This window comes from Triturus cristatus, chromosome 3_2 (genome assembly GCF_964204655.1).
Source record: "Triturus cristatus chromosome 3_2, aTriCri1.1, whole genome shotgun sequence".
Taxonomy (NCBI): domain Eukaryota; kingdom Metazoa; phylum Chordata; class Amphibia; order Caudata; family Salamandridae; genus Triturus; species Triturus cristatus.
This window is the reverse complement of record NC_140584.1, coordinates 1,036,279,141-1,036,303,568: the sequence shown is the minus strand read 5'-3', so window position 1 is coordinate 1,036,303,568 and position 24,428 is coordinate 1,036,279,141.

Here is a 24,428-nt window from a genome sequence, read left to right as displayed (position 1 = left end):
ACACCTGCTGATGCCGTGCCGCATCGACTCCGAAGCCGTCATCGAGGCCGCTGCCTGCACCGGAGCCAATGACACTGCTCGTGACGTCCATGACGCACCGTCCCGACTCGCACCGCAGCCCAGACTTCAGCAACGCTGGTGCTTCAACACCACGGAGCTGATACTCGACGTGGGTGACTCCTGAATCCATCGACACCGCACCATTGTAAGGAACCGACGCCTCGCCACCACTGTGACGTCTCCTCTCCGACACAGTAAGGAACCAAAGTCTCACCTACCCTGCACCGCAGTAAGGAACCAAGGCTTCACCTCCCCTGGGGTCGTAAGTAATCGATGCTGCCCGGCGCCAATGATTTGTGAAGGTGCGTGAAGTGAGGGGTTGGTGACATTTATAAATACATCACATTGACAACAATAGACAAAACTCTAATTAAATCAGTGCAATGGAGGAGTTTTGGTTGTAGAGGGGGTCGACGGTGTTTCGATCTCATTTGATTGAGATCATCATCAGGACAAAAAGGGTGTGAGCAAGTAGAATTTCCGAGTTCCTGTTAATCTGATACTGTGGCCGCAGGGGGGCAGGGGATGATGCGGGCGCAGTGGTTGAGCGCCGAATGACGGCTGGTGACAACGTGGAGAAATGACTTAAGTAGTAGTAGCCAGGCTACCCGAGGACTCCAGTGGCCTCTATTGCACCAGTGTTCATTTCTACAATATGGACTACCTCTGGTCAGATTACTGGCATTCCCTTGTTTTTGATAAAATATGCCCGTCGCCAAAGAAGCATCACCTCCCCGACGCTGTGCACCGTCTTTGCTTAATCAATTCCAAGGTACTGTTCTTTGGGGGTCTGCTTAACTCCGCGCCCGATGCCGAAGTCCGGTTGGCACCGTTCTTTGGGATTTTCATCTGTCACTACGTCATAATAACTCCAGGTGGAGTTATTTGTTGCTACAAACCTTAATTGAGTGAATAACGTATTTTATGAGGATATCTTGATAACTGTATTGTGGATTTTTGTTGTTTCTTCTTGTTTTGGTTTAGAAAAAGATCACCTATTTGTCTAAACTGGTGTGGTGTCCATTTGCAGTGTTTTCACTGTATTACTGTATGTGTTCCCAAATGCTTTACACACTGCCTCTGAGATAAGCCTGTCTGCTCGTGCCACGCTACCAAGGGGGTGAGAAAGGGGTTATTTTAGAAGTGTATCCAACTTACCTTGACTAGGAGCAAGGGCCCCTATTTGGACAAAGGTACCTACCTTTGCCAACTAGAGACCCCCATTTCTAACATTGGTGGTCAGCGGTGAGGATCTAGACTTGCATTTGTGTCTTACGTACAGTGATTGGTGTACACTACTAATATAGTGCAGACCAGTACGCAACCGCATACATTTGGTAGAGATTTTCCTTATAAACTGGCAGTTTTCACCATGAGCAAATCAGCATCACTTGCATCTGTGGGTAATGAATTTGAAGAGAAAAGGATTGATACCTATACTGGGCCACAACTTAAAGCAGTCTGCAAAAAAATAAAAATCTCTGTGAGAGGCCTCACTAGAAACGAGGAATACCAAAAGGCGCTGAGGGCCTGGTTGGAATCAAGGAATGCCAGTGAGCATACCGAAGAACCTATGGTGGAGGGAGAGAATTTAGATTGGCAGCAGGAGGGGCTATTGGGCTTGACTGGGGGAAAGTTGCCTTCCAGGGTGGGCAGCAGTGTATCTTCAAAGGGTCTGTCTCCAGAGGAGTTGAAGTACAAGGAGAGAAGCAGAGTGCATGAGATGGAGCTTGCAAAGCTCAGGCTGGGGAAGTAGTGTGACATGGAGAGTAAGAAATTGGAGTTGGAGAGCTAGAAATTGGCCATGGAGGAAAAAAAGATGATTTTAGAGCATGAGAGAGGGTTGAGGGATTTAGATCTGAAAGCAAAACGTTTAGAGATAAATCCCTCTCGTCTCAGCACACCATCAGTGCCTGGAGAAGGAAAGGTATACATTCCCAAAGATGTTATTGAGGATTTCATGAAGAATGAGGACATTGGTCAGTGGTTCAAGTCCTATGAGGTAACAATGAGGTTCCAGCGGGTCCCTGAGAAAGATTGGGGACCGGTGTTGTGAGCCCGATTTGTCAGTGAAGGAAGGGAAACATTGATAAATTTGCCCACTGAGGATCAGATGACCTATGCCCCAATGAAGGAAGCCTTGATAGCCAGGTATGGTTTGACCCCAGAGCTGTATAGACAGAAATTTCGAAACTGCAAGAAGCTGGAGTCAAGTACTTGGGTGGAGCATGTGTCCTATTTCTGCAGAACACTGGATGGTTGGATGAAGGGTAGCAAGGTGAATGATTTGCAGGGGCTCTATGATTTGGTTGCATGGGAGCACTTGTCAGATGATTGTTTTCCAGAGCTACGCCAGCACTTGATTGACAGTAAGCTGATGGACCCCAGGAAGCTTGCTGTGGAGGCGGACCGCTGGGTCAGTACCAGGGTCCAAAATGGTCATGTGGGAGACTCCACTAAAGGTGGGCAGGGTCCCCAGCCAAAGCGTGGAGGGGCACAATAGTAAACAGAAGGAGTTCCAAAAAGGGTCCCCAAATAATACCCAAGGGAACCAAGGTAAGGGTTCCCAGCCTCCCACTGAAAAGAAGCCATGAATCCCGAAAGGTAAGCCTGTTCCTAGGGGTTCCAAGGAATGTTTTGGTTGTGGTCAGGTGGGCCACTTTCAAGTGGGATCATAGGTGTCCAAAAAAGGTTACCACCGCATCCACTGGTGCACCACCGCGGGAAATGCCTACTGTCGCCTTGGGGGAGGAGTCTGGTGCCCCAGAGGGGTGGAGTCCCACAGAGATGTCCCTGGTCTCTTTAGGAGACAGTGAGATGGCCCCAAGAGCTCATCTGCCTGATAACACTAAAAAGTACAGGCAGTGAGTGGCCATCAGTGGCCATAGTATGGAGGCTCTGAGAGACACCGGAGCCAGTGTGACAGCTGTCAGTTGTCAGCTGGTGTCTGAAGAGCAGGTGGTCCCCAATGCATTCTACCCAGTAGTTGCTGCTGACAATTTAGAGTGCCCCTGCAAAGTGACAAAGGTTCCCTTTGAGTGGAGGGGGGTCTCAGGTACCTTGAAAATAGATGTGAGGCCAGTCATGCCTGTTGACTGTCTGCTAGGCAATAATTAGGTAAGATCCCCTTGGGCGAAGGTAGAGCGGAGGTCTCATTTAGACATGTTGGTTCTGCCTGAGTGGGCGTGTGTGACCCCTCAGTCAATGGCAGCCGGTAAGGGCATTCAAGAGGACCTGGAGCCTGACAGAGTGGCCCAGGTACCTGCCAGAAGGAGAAGAGGCAGGGGGGCATGGGAAACCACCCCCCGAAGTTCCCACGGTCCAGGAGGAGGCAAACCTTGATGGGGATGCCCTAGAGCCTACAGGGGAAAAAGTGGCTGAACTAGGATACCTGCCTGAGCTGACCCATTGGCAGCAGGAAGGAGGCCCAACCAGGGAGGAATTCTGCCAGGAGCAGCAGAAGTGCCCATCTCTTGTTGTTTGCGGGAACAGGCTGCAAACCAGGCAGCAGGTGATCAGTCTGGATCACATTGGATATACTGGGAGAATGGTCTCCTGTATAGCAAGCCTAAGGTTGCTGAGCCTGGGTCAGCCCATGTGCTGGTGGCACCCCAGCGCTTCAGAGCCTTTCTACTGGGTCTAGCTCACGATGTGCCTTTGGCAGGTCATTTGGGGAAATACAAAACCTTGGAAAGGCTTGTCACCCACTTATACTGGCCCCAAATGTGTAAGAGGTCTGATACTCATTGCAGGTCTTGCCAGACTTGTTAGGCAATTGGTAAGATTGGGAGGAAGTGTAAGGCTCCTCTCCAACCTTTCCCTGTAGTCAGCACCCCCTTTGAGAGGGTGGCTATTGACATTGTGGGGCCTCTGAATCCCAAGACAGCCATGGGCAACAGGTTTATCCTGGTCTTGCTGGACCATGCCACCGGGTACCCGGAAGCCATCCCTCTCTGTACTGTGACTGTGACGACCCCCGTGGTGGGTCGTGCGTTGATGGGGATTTTCTCACATGTGGGGTTCCCCAGAGAGTTGGTGTTCGACTGTGATACCAACTTCATATCTAAGTATTTGAAGTCCCAGTGGCAGGCGTGCAGTGTTACATACAAGTTCACCACTCCTTACCACCCCCAAGGTAATGGGCTGGTTGAGAGATTCAACTGGACCCTGAAGGGAATGATTATGGGTCTTGGTGAACACATGAGGCATAAGTGGGACATCCTCTTATCATGTATTTTGTTTGCTTACAGAGAGGTACCGCAGAAGTCCTTCGGGTTCAGTCCCTTTGAGCTCCTGTATGGGCATCCTGTAAGAGGATCTCTAAGTCTGGTGAAAGAAGGCTGGGAGAAAGCTCCCAGTAAACCTCCCCAGGAGGTATATAGCTACATGCTGGCCTTCAGAAACCAGGCTAAGCGCTTCAGACAACTCACTCCGGCAAATCCGGAAGCCAGCCAGGAGGAGCTGAACTGTTGGTATGATCAGAATGCCACTCTGATCGAGTTTCTGCCTGGACAGAAAGTGTGGGTCATAGCCCCAGTGAAGCCTTGTGCGCTCCAGGATAAGTGGACAGAACCTTTTGAGGTGGTGGAGCGCAAGAGTAATGTCACCTACTTGGTGGACTTGCAGTCTCCAAGGAACCCTTTGGGGTCCTGTTTTGGAACCGCCTTAAGCTCCACTTGGAGAGGTCCGAAGTGGGCATGCTCCTAGCAACATATGCTGAAATGGAGGAGGAGACTGAGCCTCTACCTGACCTCCTGTCTGCGAAGTAACGTCAGTGGACATTGTAACACTCTCCGCCACCCTGACTCCTGAACAGCAGAGTGACTGTCGCCAACTGTTGGGACAGTTTGCTGCTCTGTTCTCCCTGTCCCCTGGTGTCACTTAGTGGTGTGTCCATGATGTGGACACTGGGGACAGTCCTCCTGTAATGCACAAAATTTACAGAGTGACTGACAGGGTCAAGGCTTGCATCAAGGAGGAAGTCTCCAAGATGTTAGCGCTAGGGAAGATTAAGCACTCAAACAGGCTACCGCACCCGGTGCCACGCCAGAACTCTGGTTCTGTGTGGAATACTGAGGGCTCAATTTGGTCACCAGGACTGATGCGCACCCCATAGCTCATAGACCGGTTGGGAGCTGCCCGGTACCTCAGTAAGTTTGACTTAATGTCTGGGTACTGCCAGATTGCCTTAACTGATGGGGCAAAGGAGAGGTCAGCAAACTCAACGCCAGAGGGGCACAACCAATTCCGGGTGATGACTTTTGGATTGGCTGGACTGGAGGATTTCAGTGCCGCCTACCTGGATGACATCCCAGTGTTCAGAGCCACTTGGGAAGAACATCTGCACCACCTCTAGGAAGTGTTGAAGGCTCTGCAGAAGGCAGGCCTCACGATCAAGGCAAGTAAGTGCCAGATCGGGCAGGGTTCTTTGGTGTACTTGGGACACCAGGTGGGGAGCGGCCAGGTGGTGCTCCTACAGCCCAAGATTGATACCATTCTGGCTTGGGAACCCCCCTAGACCCAGACAGAGGTGAGAGACTCTTTAGGACTCACAGGGTATTACAGGAGATTTGTCAAGGGCTATGGCATCATTGTTGCCCACTTGACAGAGCTGACTTCCAGGAAGCAGCCCAAGAAGGTAAATTGGACTGATGCCTGCCAGAAGGCTTTTGATGCCCTGAAAACTGCCATATGCACAGCGCCCGGGCTAAAGGTGCTCAAATTCTCAAGAGAATTGACTGTGCAGATGGATGATTCCGAGCATGGTGTGGGAGCATTTCTCTCACAGCTAAATGATGGAGGCCACGACCAACCTGTAGCCTTCATTAGTAGGAGGTTACTTCCATGGGAACAGAGGTGGAGTGCGATTGAGCGTGAGGCATTTGCTGATCTGGGTGCTAAAGAAGCTGAGGCCCCACTTGTTTGGGACTCACTTCCGGGTTCAGACAGACCACAGGCCCCTTCGATGGTTGATGCAGGTGAGGGGTGAGAACCCAAATTTGTCGAGATGGTCCATTTCCCTACAGGGGATGGACTTCACGGTGGAACACCGCCCTGGTACAGAACACGCCAATGCTGTTGGTCTGTCCAGATTTATCCGCCTTAGTGAAGAGACCTCCCAAGAGGGTGGGTAGTTCTTCCCACATTTCAGCTGGAGGGGACACGTTAGACCTGGCACCATTGGCGTAGGTCTCCCCTGCATGTTTTGCTTTTGCCTCCTGTATTTCTGCTGTGTGTTGGACTCCGTTTTGCTGGTCTAGATGCTTTGGGCACTTTGCCACTGCTGTTCAGTGCCAAAGTGAAAGTGCTCCCTTTGTAAATTGATGTTGTGGATTAGTGATTCCATGATTGGCATATCTGATTTGCTAGTCAGACCCTAGTACAGTGCACTGTGTGTGCCCAGGGCCTGTAAATCAAATGGTGCTAGTGGGCTGCAGCACTGATTGTGCCACCCATGGAAGCAGCCTATAAAATGTAACTCTGGCCTGCCATTGCAGAGCCTGTATGCAGTCTAGTACTGCCATGTCGACTTGGCAAGTGCACCCACTTGCCAGGCCTTAACTTTCCCTTTGCTTACATATCAGTCACCCCTAAGGTAGGACCAAGGTACCCCTGTGGGCAGGGTGCAGTGTATGTGAAAGGTAGGACATGCCCTGATGTGGGTGGCATGTTCTGATAGTGAATTACTGTCAACTCCATTTTTCACTGTTGCAAGGCTACCTGTTTCCATAGGACAGAATGGGGAATTTGTTAATAACATCTTATAAACCTACCTACCCCTGGGAACAAGGTGGAAAAATAAAGTTTAGTATGCCTGAACTCAGAATGCTAAAATGCATCTTTTAGTGAGGGTGATTTTTACATTCTGTGTTTGAAAATACCACTTTTAGAAAGTAGGTATTTTCTTGCATAACCATCTAATTTGCCTCTGCTAGGATTTTGTAGTACATGTCTGGATTTTTGATGACAGGGGCTGGAGAGGGGCAGTGGCTCCAGAGAGCCTGATGAGCTGAATAGATCTGGGCTGCATTTAGAGTAGAGGAAGGAGATTTCCTTTCACTTGCATAGGCATGGTCTGTCTTCAACAATGCTGTCTCCACCTCCTGCCAGGAAGCTGCACCAGTGAGGACAGAACTGGTTTTGGCTGGGTATAGCAATGGCTGAAACTTTAGACAGATGGACGCACTCCTTTTTAAGTGATGATAGCAATGTTTTTTAAAAAAGATGGGTGGTGCAATAGGGTGAATCTTCCTGAGTGTGAGGATAATGTTTAACTTTCGAAAAAGCGCTGACCAATGGAGAGGGGCATCTCCCACATGCATTCGAAGAGATGATGTATAACTCTTCTTCACTCTTAGTGAGTTTTTCACAAACAACTTTATTGAAATTGTCATTCGTTATTCATTTTTAAATGTTGTCATTCATTGTTTCTTGATGACAGTCGTTATTACTTAAGAACAATGATTTACAAGAAACAGACGTTTATTTATGCCCAATGCATTTCGGGCAGTGTGCCCTTCTTCAGGGGTTGTAAAGCTGTAATATAGAGGAAACTCAAGTTCAATACAAGGAAGGCCGATAGGCCGGAGTCAGAAGATTAATGCTATGAAAAGATAGAAGGTGCTCATGCGTGCAAAGCACAGCAAGCGGGGTAAGAATATCGTGTTTCCAAACATGCACCATGATCCCGGTGTAGCAAGGGTCAGAGATTAGAGTAGCACAAGATCGGGGTAGTAAAGGCGCCAATGAGTTCGTAGGAACGGTGACCGGAAAAATAACCAATGAGCAAAGACGAGTATGCACTGTCAATGGCAGTTAAGCAATGTCGTTGTGTCATGCAGTAGAAGGAAGGGTCTTCGCCTCATGCAGTAGAAGGAAAGGTCACCTAGCGCGAGATAGCGCATTGAAAAACAAGTGGCCAAGTGAAAAAGAGTAAAATAGTCACGGGGTGACAAAACGGTGATTGATAAGGAAATATATACATGCTATGAATAGTAACAGAGTGTTTTAAAACAAGGCTGATGGTGTCAGTCAACACGAGTGAGTTTACGCGAACATACTTACATAAAAGACTTGGCTCAGTTCTCTGTGGTCTGGTAGAACACTGTAGTAATAAACTGAGCATCGTGAAGGATGGTTAGAGGTAAGATAGCCAAGATATAAATCAAAGGTAGAGTTGGTTGCAAAAATGCGCTTACCCGTGGTAGAGAGTTGCAGGCGTGTATGGTCGTTCTTACAAGATGCAGTCGCGAGAAGGTGATTCAGCGTTAGTAATTAGTATGCGCGTACGACCGGAAGTGTAAGCGTGTCCAGACTACCGTAGTAATGAAAGTCAACAACAGACTGGTAGGCACTGGGAAAACTGAGGATGCAAGTGCGGGCTGTGTGAAAGGTACAACAGTATTACAAAACTGTGTCTAATGTGAAAGATACACTGAGAATTCCAAAACTAATACTGATGAAAATGGTCAAAAAATTTCCATAAAAAATATGTTAATACAAACAGTGTAGACAGACTGGCTTAAAGGGTGCGAGTGTGAACAGTATAGAATGTACGACATATTCAATAAACAGTCTAAGGTATGAGAGATGAACAAAATAGATGCTGTGTGAAAACAATACGATGATAACCAAGGGACACTTGTTAAAACTGACAGTGAAGGAATGGGATACTATTGTTACAAACATGGAGCAGGTGTAATCAAGGAGGGTGAATGCAAGACTTTATCCCATTCACACTTCTATACTCTGCGGTATAACTACCACTGGTATCCAATTACCCTTAGTCTTTACCTCGGTGTATGAGTATGGTTAAAGAAAACAACTGAAGTCAAAACGTTCATTTAACCCCTTGGGGTTAACAGTGCCCATGAGGTTGATCCAGTAAATCTCCCTTTGCAAGAGGAAGAGGGGCATATTCTCAAGGACTTATCGCCGAGTTATCGGCACTTTAGCGTAGCAAAAGTGGCAAAAGAATTATTGCCCCATTCCCAAGCTGTTGCAAACTGACGAAATCGCCAGTTTTCCAGCGATAGCTTCCGCAAAAAACATCGCCATGAATGAGAGCGACAACTAACTAATGCTAATGATATGCAGAGTAGGCGTTCCCGTGCAAAAACACACAAAAACACCACTTCGCGATATTCTCAACGGCCAGCCAGATCTGCGATGCGATCCAAAAACAGGCAATAAGGCGCGTTAGCAGCAGAGATTTAGCACCTGCCTTTGACTGGTGTAAAGCAGGGCGACTACCTGCAGTATGAAAGGGAGCCCAGCCCAGAGCCACATCTGAAGACCAACAAATATGATGGAGACACTGATCGTACAGCTCGGAGACCCAAAAGGTCCACAACACCCACCGCCACCACCCCCATGCCCGCCAGACCACCCCTGACAACCACAGAGGCAACGCAGAACAGGGCAGTGGATGTTCCGAAAATGGCATGGGGCCTCAGCCACACAATAGCAGAATGTGGGTAGAGGTGGGAACCAAGTATGTGTAAAGGAGGCAAGTCACCCATGAATAAGAATGCACACAATGCCAAGTGTGGCGGTGATGTGCTGGACAGACCTCAGTATGTAGAGCACAGACCTGTCCATGTGGACACATACTGCTGGTGTTTGCGGTGTTGTGGACAGTGGACGCAACCATGTTACCTCAGGCAGTGGGGAAGACCTTGGTCATGTAGCTGTGTCGTCCCCCCCTGTAAGCGTAAGTGGAGTGGGCTAGTCCGGCGTACGCCAGTCCAGCACAGGAGTGTGAATAAATAGGCCGGGGCTCTGGGCGTGGTCCACTTCCGGGATGGCCAACGTGTCTGCCAGGGCAGCGCCCCTCACCTTGCCATGAGGCTGCCGCCGTGACCGCCGGCCTCCTCAGCTGATCGCTGGCATCCATGACACAGGCCCCCAGCAGCACAGCACCGCAGAGTTATGTCTGAGCTGACTACTGACTTCCACCTATAGTGCGGTCAGCAGGGCTCACAATTCGAATCCAGTCTTGATTAATTCATGGCGCAGGCCAGTGGGACACAAACATTGCTACCAGTGCGTCCCACCCGGACCACGCAACATTGCAGGCCGCGCACCCCTTGAGCGCCTCAGGTGCCACTAACTCTGTGAACCACAAGTCAACGCCACGTGGCTGTGGGCCCCTGCTGACCTCTGCCTCCGGCCTACACTGCGGTCAGTAGCGCTCACATTTCAGATTGAGTCGTGATTGCAGATGACGCAGTCCAGTAGGCAACAGACATTGCTACCAGTGCGGCCTGCCCGGACCACGCATCATCGCAGGCCACACACCCCCTGAGCGCCACAGGTGCCACTAACTCTGTGCACCACAACTCATGGACCCTTTATGATTGAGTTACGTGCTGTGGACTGCGGACGCAACAATGTCACCTCAGGCAGTGAGTAAGACCTAGTACGATGATGAAGATGAGGCAGATGTAACACACCCCACAGCAGCTGCAGCAGGCATATGCCTAAGGGACACAATCATTGACAATTTCTTCACATGAGCACGCTCAGCTCTGGTGCCCCTACCTCAGTGCGCCACAAGTCATGGCCCCTTGTGATTGAATATTGGGTGACCTCTGTACTTGCTCCCGCTACCTCCATGATGCTTTGTGGTTGTTTGTGTTATGTTGGTGTTTTCTGTTTCCGCTTTAATGGTGATCACAGTTCAAGTTGTTGCCAGCACCAACCACTCCCTGAGGGCTGGCTCACACTCACCCCACACCCATCTAGCACAGGCGTCACTGGATATGTGATCCTGGTAATAAAAAGGGGCCGGGCGGACATGCCCGTAGCCAGTTCCACTATCTATCCAAGTGTGTCGTGTGGTCATTATGTATGAATGATGGCCCTGGGCCCTACCACATTACATTGTGCTGTGGACAGTGGACGCAACCATGTCACCTCAGGCAGTGGGTAAGAGCTTGGTCATGTAGCTAGGTCCCCCCCTGTAAGTGACAATGTTGCAATGTAGCATGCCCCTGGAGGGCAGGCTCACCTGAACGGAGTAATGAAGGAGCGCAAGACTGCTCGGGGTCCATGATACATGCCAAGTGTTGTGTATATCTGTATTGCCGCAGCATGAGCCAAATTCCTAGCCACATTAGCAGCACCAGTTCAGCCAGGCATGTACTCTACATCTGTGTCTGCCCTATCCTTACCATAGGCCTACACTCAAGTGGCCCACCACCTTCAACGGCCAACATCACAGTGTCGTTGTCAGGCTTGTGGACATGCGTAGACAGGCATGAAAATACTGTGCCGTAGGAGTGCAAGTGATGCAATCGCGCAGCGCACATGATTAAATGGGTTCGGGGGGAGGGAGGAGCAGCTGTGAGGCAACGTAACACACAGTGATGCCGCTCATATGCCACATGCAAGACATGAAAAAATTAATCCCAAAGTCGCACTCATCCCACCCCACCCCCAACAAGCCACTTCACATTTCATGAATGCAAGCAGATTACAAACTTGCTCTAGGGATGAAAGCTCCTTTGTCTGAACTATCAGGCGGAAGCACATCTGCACCTCCAACCTCGGAATTGCATGTGCCCGGCAACCCCTGACAGATACTATAGCTGCTGATGCCGACTCCCACACTACACACAGCCCGATGAGAGACCAACGTATACACACCCCACACACAGGAGTCCTTGCTCGAAGTTATCTTGCATGGAATGGCCTTCACACTTACTCCCACAACATCCCAGGCATACAACCGGTGCACACAAAAACAACGCAGGTCAGAATAGAGCCGCTTCAACAAGAGCCACTAACGCAATGGCGAACATCCTGGATACATGCCCAACCCCTGTCACGTGAAGCTGTACCATGCACGAATGCTGCATTTACTGGGGGCACAGCCATTGGCAGTGCTGCGCATCAGTTACTGGCTAATCTTACGCCTTGTCAACGTCACCTGCGTTCAGCCTGTGTTGCATTGTCGATCGTGCGTATTCGAGTGGTCCATGGATGTCTGCCTATCCAACAGGACGGTAGCTGAACTGGATTTTGACGTGTGTGCGCCCCTTTTTAGCCCACGACCAGGAGTGACACCATGAAACCCCTGTTTATGGGATGCCTTAATACTTGGCATACATGCTGGCAGCTTGGCCTGGGAGATTGCACAAATCCTCATGTGCAGTGACCACTTTGAACCGCTCCCCTATTGGGCTGTAGTGCTAAATGGTGTAAGGGGGTGGACGCAGAACATCTGTCCGGACCTGCTAATGGATCGCCTCGCCATCCTGTCTGATGAAGTGACAACGACCTCATGTTGGAAATGTTAGCCTACAAAGCTGCAATCGCTTCATGGACGAGTAACTACGTACCTGCAGCCACAACAGATTGGAACACATTGCACATGTCCCGACACCTTGTTGCATCTTGGAGATCTAGTCACATATCCCATGACAACAGTGGACATGGCTGCATTTGCCTGGACTCCGAATACATGAGCGGACAACAACGCGGCTTAACACACACATGTGAAAGGTGAGGCATTCCCCCAGTGTGGACAGCGTTGCTTGGCAACGTTCCTCATTCTGACATACTGCTGCATTGGTCTGCATGTTGTGGCACTTATCTTGCCCGTACTGACACGCATGTGCTAATAAAGTCTATGCACCTTCACTTGTATTCAACTGTGATGAGTGTTGATTTGAATGATGTGTGTCTCAATGCCTATCTGAGTCACGGCCATACATGCGCATTGATTGCATTACCCAGGGAGTACCTTTTCGTGGAATCACTGTCCCTACATTCATCCATACTTTCATTCTGATTGATCATGGCAATGACACATCTGTGTGAATTGGAATGTTTTATTCACATTCAGTGGAGTGTTGAAGCTGGACCAGTACAGAGCCATGCAAAGCCCACTTTACATTGTTGGCCCATGGAGGGCCAGCCAGAGTCCTTTCGGGATTGACAAGCTCATAGGGAGTGGAAGACAACAGTCCGCAGTGTGATTGCTGTGTCATTGGTAACCAAACCAAATATGGCAGTCCATGTCGAGGTCCAAGGTGTGTGTCCCTCAGTGTATAGGGGGACAGTGGGAGGTGTTATTCCAGGGCATGATGCAGAGGGCAGAACCAAGCTAAACCCGGCCATATGGCGGAGGTGAATGCACTTCATTCTAGCCACAAAGCCAGATTCATCATCATCTTCGTCCTCTGATGTGTCAGGTGCCTCACATGTGGGTGGTGGTGTTTTGCCTGCATCACTGTGTGGAACTGACACTTCAAGGGGAGGAGATGTGGATGTAGTAGTAGCACCAGCATCCATCCGCGCCAAGGCTTGCGGTGGCAGTGCAATGACGAGGATCTGCAGGGCATGGAAGATCCCATCTACATCTCGCTGGTGTGCAGCCGTGGCAAACATTCTTTCTGCCTGCATCCGTTCCAAGCTCTCCATCATTCTCCTTATGTGTCCCAACTCACGGATGACATCGCTGGGGCCACTCTGTGTAGACAGTTGTTCTTGGCTCAGAGTCATGACATGATGGAAGCCATAGCTTGTTGTAGAGCAAGGAGCAGACAGTGGGTGTCTGTTAGGGACTGTGAGTGGTTCCTGATGGGACTTAGATACCCACGTATGGCATCTAGTTTAGCTGCCATGAGAACAAACCCCACCCGTAGCTGGTCAGACATATCCTACTGGCACCCTAACACACAGCGTTGGAAGGCCATGTGTTGGTTGTGGGGGACCTGGGAGACAGCCGTGGTGGTGGGTGCTTGCTGCTGTGTGGTCTGTGCAGGGGATGGGGTCTTATTGATGCAGCTGAGCTGCCCTGCTCCTGGAGGTGGGGTGCCGGAGCTGTCCCTGAGCTGTTGGAGTGCGTTGGTGTGGATGTTGGGGAGGTCCTCTTTATCATCAGTGCTGAGTTGTTGGGTCTGCTCTGCAGGAGGTGTTAATTCTCCCTCTGCAATGTGAAGAGGAAATGCAGATTGACATTGTGTTCACATGTATGTTCACGCATTATACAAGTTTACTGTCAGACTGCATGGCAATGTACATTGTGACTGTTTGTGAGAAGATGCCTATTTGAAGCGGGACACTTGGCATTTCTACACCATCAGGGATGTGAGGTTGTACTTGTACATTGTCATCTCACAATTTCCTGCTATGCCAAATGCGAATGGCCATTTTCTACACACAAGCGGCAGCAGTTGTGTGGTCTGTTCTGTTGTGAAAGTGTTGCAGTTTGTACCACATTGTTGTCAATGTTGGGGTACTCTGCATCTTATGTGTGTGTGCTGCATTGTTGGTGAGTTGCCCCTTCGGCTCTGATTTGGCTGGCCCTTATCCCTTTCAGGCGGAGTGCCTTTCACTTCTGTGCTTAGCACCCTGAGAGTCTGCCTCCCCCATTCAGATCCGAAGCTATCACGATCACCTGTGGCGTACCCCAAGGATCTTCCCTCAGCCCGACCCTTTTGAACATCTACATGGCACCGCTCGCCATCATCGTCCGAGCACACCACTTCAACATCGTCTTGTACGCCGACGACACCCAGCTGATCCTCTCCCTCACCAAGAACCCAGCCACCGCCAAATCCAATCTCCATGAAGGAATAAAGGCCATCGCAGATTGGATGAAGACCAGCCGACTAAAACTGAACTCAGACAAGACGGAGGTCCTCATACTCGGCTCCACCCCCTACGCATGGAACAACTCCTGGTGGCTGACCAGTCTGGGAGATGCCCCAACACCCAAGAACCACGCACACAACCTGGGGTTCATCTTGGTCTCAATGTTCTCTATGACCCAGCAAGTCAACGCTGTCTCTTCCTCCTGCTTCAACACCCTCCGCATACTCCGAAAGATCTTCAGATGGATCCCCTCCGAGACCAGGAGAACGGTCACCCAAGCACTCGTCAGCAGCAGGTTGGACTACGGGAATGCCCTCTACGCAGGAACCACGGCTACACTCCAGAAGAAACTCCAACGCATACAAAATTCCCCTGCACGCCTTATCCTCGGACTCCCTCGCCACAGCCACATCACCACCCACCTAAGAGATCTACATTGGCCCCCGGTCAACGAGAGGATCACCTTCAAGCTCCTCACCAACGCTCACAAAGCACTCCACAACTCAGGACCAGCATACCTCAAGGAACGACTGTCCTTCTACACGCCGGACCACCAGCTTCGCTCCGCCGACCTCGACCCCGACAGGAGGAAGATCATTCTCCCATCTCGCCGCAGAGATGTGGAACACCCTCCCCGCCCACCTGCGCCAGACCCAGGACCTGCTGACCTTCAGGAGACTCCTCAAGACCTGGCTGTTCGACCAGTAGCTGTCCCCCTCCCCCACCCCTTAGCGCCTTGAGACTCTCACAGGTGAGTAGTATGCTCCACAAATGCTTGATTGATTGATTGATTGATTGATTGATTGATTGATTGATCATACAGTGCTGAGATGTTGCAGACTTGCGTAACTTGGGTTCTTGGTCGGAGTTGTGACTCTTGGGCATGGTTTGTCCGCAGATGTGCTATACTTACTTGTGCATGTGTGCCATTGTGCACATCTCCCCCCGTCCCACCAGTCCCAGGTCGTTACCCTGTTGCTGTTGGCTCAGGCCATCTTGTGCAGTGTCCGGTCCCCCAACTCCTACCACCGTTTCCACAATGATGGTCCCAGGCTGGTCTTCCATGGGCCTTGTGAAGTTCTGGTTGTCCTCTGTACTTGCTCCGGCTACCTCCATGGTGCTTCACAGTTGTTTGGGTCTTGTCTGTGTTTTTGTTTGCCGCTTTTAAAGTGATTTTGGCCACCTGACTTGTGGGACTTGCAAGCTGGCGCTGCTTCTCGCTGCATTTTTTATCGCAGTTGTGCCCATTACAAGTTTTTTTGCTTTGGGGTTTAGATTTTTATCACCGTCCAGGGATTTTTATCTCAGACATGTGACGTGTTGTCAGGATACTATCGCATGTTACCGCCGTTTTGTGAATACGACGTTGACACGGAATTATTTTCCCGCAATAGACGGCGATATCAGAGATTGCATTAACCGATTTTGGCGATGATTATCACACGTTCTTGAGAATATCTCCCATTATGTGTTGTTACGTCCCTGTTGGATGGGAACTTGTTCTAGGATCAAAAAGCTGAGTTGGCTGATGTTGTGGTGCATAGTATTAAAGTGAGCAGCGTCTGTGGATTTCAGATTACATGTACGAATGTTGCTTTTATGTTCATTCAACCGTATTCTTATTTTCCACTCCGTCTTGCCGACGTAAGCTAAGCCACACGGGCATTTGAGCATGTAAATAATGTTCTGGCTGTTACAGGTGGCGATTACCCTAAGTTTGATTGAAGTTCCTTTACTGAGATGTCTGATAGTGTTGCCTTTGATAATGGAGTTACAATTGCCACAATTTAAACAGGGGGTAGTTCCTTTAAAATTGTGTTTTTTTGGATTTATAGATTTGTTTAATATCTGCTTCAAATTCTTGGATCACGACTAGGCAAATTTGGGTGGTGTGTCGAATATTCCTTTAAAGTCAACTTCTGGGGGCGTGGCCAAGATGGCGGTGAGGTAGGACGCGCTTACCGGGGCTCCCGCCCGCCGTCCACCGACTTTAGCTTCTAACGGCACCCACGGGACCTGTGGACGGCTGCCGGTGCTGGTGGGGACTGCCCGGTGCCCCTCTACCTCCGACTGGTGAAAGGAGCAGTGATCGCCGACTACTTTGAGCGACCCGGAGGCGAAGACGGGAGGGCGGCCCGGCCTGCGGTGGGTGGCGCCCGGCTGAGGCTTCATCAACGCGGCGGCCCTGAACGAGGATCGCCGAGGCCAGCTTCCGCAATACCGGCCTCTGCCCCGCGGCCTGCCGCCCCGCGGGCGGGCTGCCCTCGCAGGGTCCTAGCGGCCGCGGAGGCCTGAACGGCAGAGGAGGGGCGGACCCCGCTGGCTGTGTGAGCTTTGGACTTGCCGGATGCCCCGAGGCGGCCTGCGCTTCGGGCCTTGGTGAGGCTGGGGTGGGGCCTCCCGCCCTCCTGCGTGTGCAGCGCCTGGATCGGCACTGGGACTCCCCCTGCAACGGGGGTTGTCGCGACGGGACCTCCTGGAGTCGGCCTGGGTGGAGTTGCGCGGCGGTGGCGGCTGGAGCGCCTCGCAGACAGGGCCCGAGCCCGGTGCTTTGCCCCAGCACTTGTACCCTGTGGCTGCTTCCCTCATGTCACCGGGGTAGCCCGGGACTCGGCGGTGGATCCGGTGGGGCCCTCGCCCCTTTCCTGCCTTTCGGCGGCGAGGGGTTCCGCGACATTGCTACACAGGCGCATTGGGGCCTAGCCGCGCGTCCGCCCGGAGAGGGAGTGGTCCCGGGTGGACGGCGAGGGGGGGGCCTCACGGGTGGCGGGACCGAGGCGCCCCAGAGAGGAAGTGGGAAACGGCGATGGGGAGCTAGCGGGGGGCCCTACCCTCTGTTCTCGGGCAGACCGACCCGGGCCCCGCATGGGAGAAAGGAGCCGGCCTGAGCAGCGACCGAGCCGGCACCCGCCTGGAGCGGACGACGGAGGCGGAGAGGAGAACCGGAGGACGTGCGGACGGGACAGAAGGTATGTCACACCCGGACCCCTACTCCCTGAGCTTCTAATTGGGAATCGCGACTGTTTAACTGACACCCTCACGAGGCATCACTACTAGCCCTGCTTGGTTGCAGCGCGGGTCAGACTGCGAACTGCCCAAGAGTCTGTCTTGCTTTCACTGGGGTTCCCGCTCTGGCGCTCCCCGGCGTCTGGTGGTGGTCTTGACGCGCCCGTCGGCCCCTGTCGCCTAGTGGAGATTATACGACTATGCCCTTGCCCAGGTCGAAGAAACCAAAACCCCTGAAGGACATATTTGGGCGAGCTCAATCTGCCCCCAGCATTACTGGCGCGACCCCCGGGATGGCGGCCCGCAGACGTTTCCCGGTGATGGGGATGAACCGGTCACTAAGGCATTTATGGAATCCCTCTTCCACACTCTCAGAGCTGACCTGCAGATGGTAAAGGCAGATCTCACCGCCGAGATAAAAGAGATCCGCAGGGATGTTGAGGAAGTTGGGGAGCGAGTAGTGGCGTTGGAAGAAAAGAGTGACGCTACAGTGTCTGACATGACTACGCTCCAGCAGGAGGTTCTCCGCTTGCGGGACCAGCACCTGGATATCCAGACCCACCTGGAGGATTTGGAGAACAGGTCTCGCAGACATAACATCCGAATTCGAGGAGTGAAGATAGCGGACGACACCAAAGATCTCTTTGCATTCACCAAGGGCCTCTTCCGCCATATCTTGGCAGCTCCGGAGGACGCTGAGATCGTCTGAGACAGAGCGCACAGGGTCGGCCCGCCCCGGGCCCCGGGGGGGCCCCCCAGCGGACATACTTGTATGTGTTCAGGACTTTAAAACTAAAGAAGCAATCCTCGCGAAGGCACGAGCACTACACCCCGTCTCCTACCGGGGACACTCTCCGGTGCTTTACCAAGACTTGGCCCTGATCACCCTGCAACGCCGCCGTCAATTCTGCCCTGTAACTGAACATTTACGACAGCCGGGCATCCCGTACTCGTGGGGGCACCCGTTTCATCTCATTTTCCGACTCAATGGCAAGCTCCACCAGCTATGCTCGCTCTCCGAATCCTGCAGCTTGCTGGACCTGGCGTTGCCGGCTGGGGAAGGAGAATGTCGGAGTGCGGGCTCGGGGCCCGAGCCTTCCGCATCGGGGTGGCAGCGGCAGGGAGGGCGCAGGCGGGCCTGGAGGCCCAACAAAACAGACATAGCAAAGAGTCAGCGGGAGGCGATGGCCTCTGCGACGGACGCGCTGGCCGGGGAGACCCCCGGCGCCGAGTGAGCGGCTGGCACCTGTGGTCTGACGCAACTAGTCCAAGAGTACGCGGTGGACGGCGGGGGGAGCCGGACCCTCCCTTTTGGTCACACTATGACCCCCATCTCGACGTTTCCCTGGTGTTGCCAGGGAGACGAACACTTTTGCTGGATCTTGACTTTTTTGTGGGTTTTTGTCAGTGTCCTTTTCACTGGCACATTTGTTTTGCAGAGGGTTTTTTTTTTTTTTGGGGGGGTTTGGGATCCCTCGTCCACTTTCCCCTGTTGCACCTAGACAGCTGCCACACACTGGATCTGCCCACCGGGGTTGCCGCTCACATGTGCTACGTATAGCCAATAGCGTACATCGCACTCCACTTTATTCCTTGCCTGTAGATGCCACACACCTCCCTTAAAGTCCTTACGTTGAATGTGCGGGGGCTGAACAATCCCATCAAACGCAGAACAGTCCTTAACTACCTGGAAAACTCGAAAGCAGACATCTGCCTCCTACAGGAGACCCACCTCTTGGCTAAGGACCAACACAGATTACGATCCCGGGCCTTCCCTACACAGATGTTCTCTTTTGCCAAATCCAAGACAGCTGGGGTGGCCATACTGGTCTCCCGATCCTTCTCCAGTAGGGTCTTACAAAAAGGGGCAGAGATCAAGGGTAGGCTACTCACTCATCAGTTTTTACTGGGAGGGGTGACCTTTAGTGTTGGCTCCATCTATGCACCTGACGAAGGGCAGATAGCATCCTCCTCAATGCTCTTGACGAGGCCGCTGCAGCCTCAGACCGCCGGCTGCTGCTGGGCGGCGATCTTAACATTGTCTTCGACAACACGCTGGATCCTTCCTGGCAGAGAGCCAATCAGGCGGGGGTCCTCACGGCTGTCGGGCGGGCCCGCCTTCAGGACCTGGGGTTGTCGGACCTATGGCGCCACTTCCACCCGACCAGTCGCGGTTACACCTTTTATTCGGGGGCCCACAAAACATATGCACGCTTAGATTATTTCCTTAGCTCCCCATCTTTGCAAGCCCACGCATTGAGCACCGATATCTTAACGCCCTCCTTCTCAGATCACTCCCCGGTTCTGGCCTCCTTCCAGCTCCCACCTGCCCTGCAGCCCCTTCGGCACTGGCGCCTGCGAGATACACTACTACATCAACCCTCTGTCATCCAACAGCTTCAGAAAGCCCTCACAAACTTCCTCACCCTCAATGCTAATACAGACACAACACTAGCGACGCAGTGGTTGGTGTTGAAAGCAGTTCTGCGGGGGGAATTTATAGCTATTTCCTCTGCCCACAACCGTGAGCGCAGCCGTAAGCGGGTGGAACTCTCCCAGCGCGTCGCGGAACTGGAGCAGATGCATCAGAGAACCGGCGCCTCCCGGGCCTGGCTACAGCTCTGCATAGAAAGAAAGCAGCTGGCAGCCCTAGACCAGGACAGGGCCGAGTTTGCAGCCCTCAGGCTCCGACACGCATACTACACGGGAGGAGATAGGTGCGGCCACCTTCTAGCAAACAAACTGCGAGAGGCCAGGCAGAAGCAGGGGGTGCGTATGCTCCGGACCCCTGGGGGTAGTCTGTCACTGACGACGTAGCTCTAGCAGAAGCCTTTCGAGACTTCTATGCGGACCTCTATACCGGGGACCCCCTGGCAACCCAGGTCAGCGCTGATTACATAGCTGCGGCCCAGGTGCCCTCCTTAACCCCTATGCAGGCAGACCACTTGGACAGGGCTATCCAGACAGAGGAAGTTATCTCGGCAATCTCACGCCTCAATCTGGGTAAATCGCCGGGCCCGGATGGCTACACAGCTGCCTTTTATAAGACATTTTGCAGCCAAGTGGCCCCGCTTCTCACGAGTCTGTTCAACACCTTTGACCAAGCGGGAGCTATCCCGGGAGAAATGCTAGGGGCCGCGATAGTGGTTATTCCAAAGCCGGGGAAAGATAGGACAGCTGGGATTAAATTTGGAGGGGACATTCACACCATTAGTCTCTATGCGGATGATATTTTGCTCTCCCTATCCGACCCCATACCGGCTCTACGCGCCCTCTTTATCGAGCTGCATGGCTTTGCGCAGGGGTCGGGGTTTAAAATCAATCTCGAAAAATCCGTTGCGCTTAACATCTCACTCTCCCCGCACACTCTGGCCTACATCCAGGAAGAGCACACTCTGAGTTGGGCATCCACCTAGGTCCCCTATCTAGGAATCCACCTTGCCCCTACCCTTCAAGCCACTGCGGACATTAATTATTCTAATCTCTGCTCCCACATACGTACAGATTTGAATAGATGGAAAACTTCCACGATCTCCTGGCTGGGCAGAATTGCGGCCGTCAAGATGACGGTCCTTCCGCAGATCTTATACCTCTTTCAGACCCTCCCCCTTCGCCCCCCGCCAGGTTGGATCCACCAGACTCAGGCGGACCTAGCGCGCTTTTTCTGGCACGGCCACAAACCCCGATTCCACCATGAGGTGGCGGCTCTCCCACCGGAAAGGGGTGGGGTGGGGGTACCCGACCTTCACCTTTATTTCCATGCTTCACAGCTTAGGTACTTAGTGGAATGGCACCAACTGGAATCGGAGAAGCACTGGCTGTTCCAGGACCAAGCGGTGGTAGCCAGGCCGCTGCAGGGCATTCCCTTCCTTCGTAAACAGAATAGACCTCCCAATCTTTATGCTTCCTATATCACAAGCACGATCCTGGACTCTTGGGATCGCACTAATATTGCTCACCAACTGACTTCCTTCCCGTCACCTCTCACCCCAATCTTTGACAATCCAGAGTTTCATCCGGGTGCAGACGCCCAGGCCTTTCGCACCTGGCGCACCTCCTCTTGCAGATCCTTGGGTCACTTATTTGACTTCGACGGCATAATTACCTTTCCGCAGCTCAGGGAACACTATGGCCTTCCGGAATCAGAGCGCTTGCCTTATTTGCAAGTCAGACACTGGGCACTCCACCCGCATGTCAGACCCCAGGCGCAGCGTCTCCTGACCCCTTATGAAAAATGGCTGGTAACGCGCACGCCGATAAGAAAATAATCTCTGACCTCTACAAAATGCTTCTGTATACTACCACACACACATACAATGCAGGTCGGGCTCGTTGGGAAAAGGACCTAGGCAGATCCCTAAGCCATAAGGAGTGGGAGGGCATTTATTATAGAGCACGGCACTCCGCATATCACATGGGGCTCACAGAGACTCTGACTAAAATTGCCACTTACTGGTACTATACGCCAGAGCGCTTGCATCGCTTTGATTCTCGCCGGAGCGCGCTGTGTTGGAGGGGATGCGGAGGGGTGGGCCCCCTGGAACATGTTCTCTGGAGTTGTACCTGTTTACAGCCCTATTGGTCCCAAGTTCTGGACGAAATAGACTTACACTTTGAGACGCAGCTCCCGCGATTCCCCACGTATGTTCTTCTGGGCTTGCCCAACCCCCTGACATACCCCCTCAAATCCCAGAGGGGCAGGTTGATTGCCATTGCGTTAGGCGCAGCGACACAAAATATACTGGTGCACTGGCGCTCTCCCCAGCTCCCCACACACTCTGGATGGCTCCAGAGACTATGGATGGTGTTAGGCATGGAGAAACTTACTCTTACTTTAGCTGGTAGAGGGTCCGAGTTTCCAGAGTTATGGAGGCCCTTTCTCACTCTATTGGTGTCCGAGTTTCGTGAGTTAACCTGTCGCCGCTACCTTCGGCTGTTGCGTCTGGCAGACACACAGATCCCAAGTGTTCCTCCCCAGAATCGCCGCAAGCGGCGGCGTTGACCCTTAGACGTTGTCATCACCCACCCGGTTGAAGTGGACGAGGGAAGGGGAGGGGGGAAGGGGGAGGTACTGTTGGGGTTCGATTCATTTCGTTATGTGTTTTGCCCTTCTTGTTTTTTAATTGAGACTCGCTCCATGTTTATTGCCTTTAAGTGATGGCAAGCCGGGCAATTTAGTTGCCTCATTGGTATTGTGCCTCTGGAGTAGAGGGTGTTGTTCCTATTGTTTGTCTGCAATTAATAAACAGATTTAAACCATAAAGTCAACTTCTGTGCTGAGAATAGGCCAATATTTGAGTATGTTTTTTTTTATATGGTAACTGCGAGTGGAGAACTTGGATACAAATACACATCTGTTTTCATCCTTGGTCTGACCAGTGCTTCTCAGTAGGTTTTCCCGTGTCTTGTTCTGTACTTTGAGAATTGCTGTTTCCAATATAGAATCCAGGTAACCACGGTCTTTGAATTTTGATATTCTTTTTAGTCTAATTAACTGAGAGTACGGCAAGTGTTTCTTTGAGGGTGGCTCGTGAAAACTGTGAAAGTGTAACAGATTGTTCCGATCGGTTGGTTTGGTGTGAACTTTGGTTGTTAATTGTCCATTACTGTTGGTAATACAAGTCTCAAGGAAGGTGATTTGTTCGGAGCTGATGGTTGAGGTGAACTCAATGCGTTCATCTACCTTATTTAAAGTTTCAATGGCTTCCGTTAGTTCTGCTTGCGATCCTCGCCATAAAACAAATATATTGTGAATATATCTTTTGTATATGATAAGGTGTTTTAAACACTCTTCCTGATTTCAAATGTGATCTGACTCAAATCGGTACATAAACAAAAATTGCCGTAAGTCGGTGCGGCACAATTGCCCATAGATGTTCCAAAGCATTGTATGTAGAAATAACTGAAATAACTGTGATACAATGTAAACTGTAACAGTTCCATGAGGAAAACTTTGAATGATTCGTTTTTCTCACTGTTGACGAGGAATGATTCAACTACATGGATGCCTGTGCCATGCAGGGTGGACGTATAGAGAGATTTAACATCAATGGTACACAAGATGGTGTCCGGTGTAATTTGGGTTTTAATCGTCTCCAATATACTCAAAAAATCGGTAGTGTCTCTTATATAAGTGGTCATTGCTTGTCCTAATGGTTGAAGATGTTTTTCCAAGTATTTGCCTATTGGTTTGTGTATGGAGTTGATGGTGGAAACTATAGATCTGAATGGCGGTGTTGTGGCATGTTTGTGGATTTTTGGGATCATATAGATGTACGGTATTGATAGGTTGGTTTTAATGAGATACTTTTTGTCCTCGTTGGTGATGGTGCCACTGTTCACAGCATCATCAATGATTTTGGAAAGAATCTTCAAAAACTCATTGGTGGGATCAAATGTCAGTGGCAGGTAGGTGTTTGTGTCTCGAACATGTTCATCGACATTCTTCTCATAAAACTCGGTGTCCATGATGACCATGGCACTGCCTTTGTCCACCTGGCGGATAGTAGCCTCCGGGTTAGATGCTATTTGCGCGAGAACCTGACGTTCATTTTGTGTGTTGTTGGACCCATTAGATTGAGTTTGTCTGAATATCTTTCGTAGTTCCTTTTGAGTAACTGTCTCAAAAACTTACATTACTTTGTGGCTTACATGAGCCATAAATGTACTTTTGTTGCGTAAACCCAATAAGGCATTCTCTTGAGGGCGTTAACTTGTTTCCACTATGTTACTGAAGAAATGTTTCAGTCTGAGTGCGC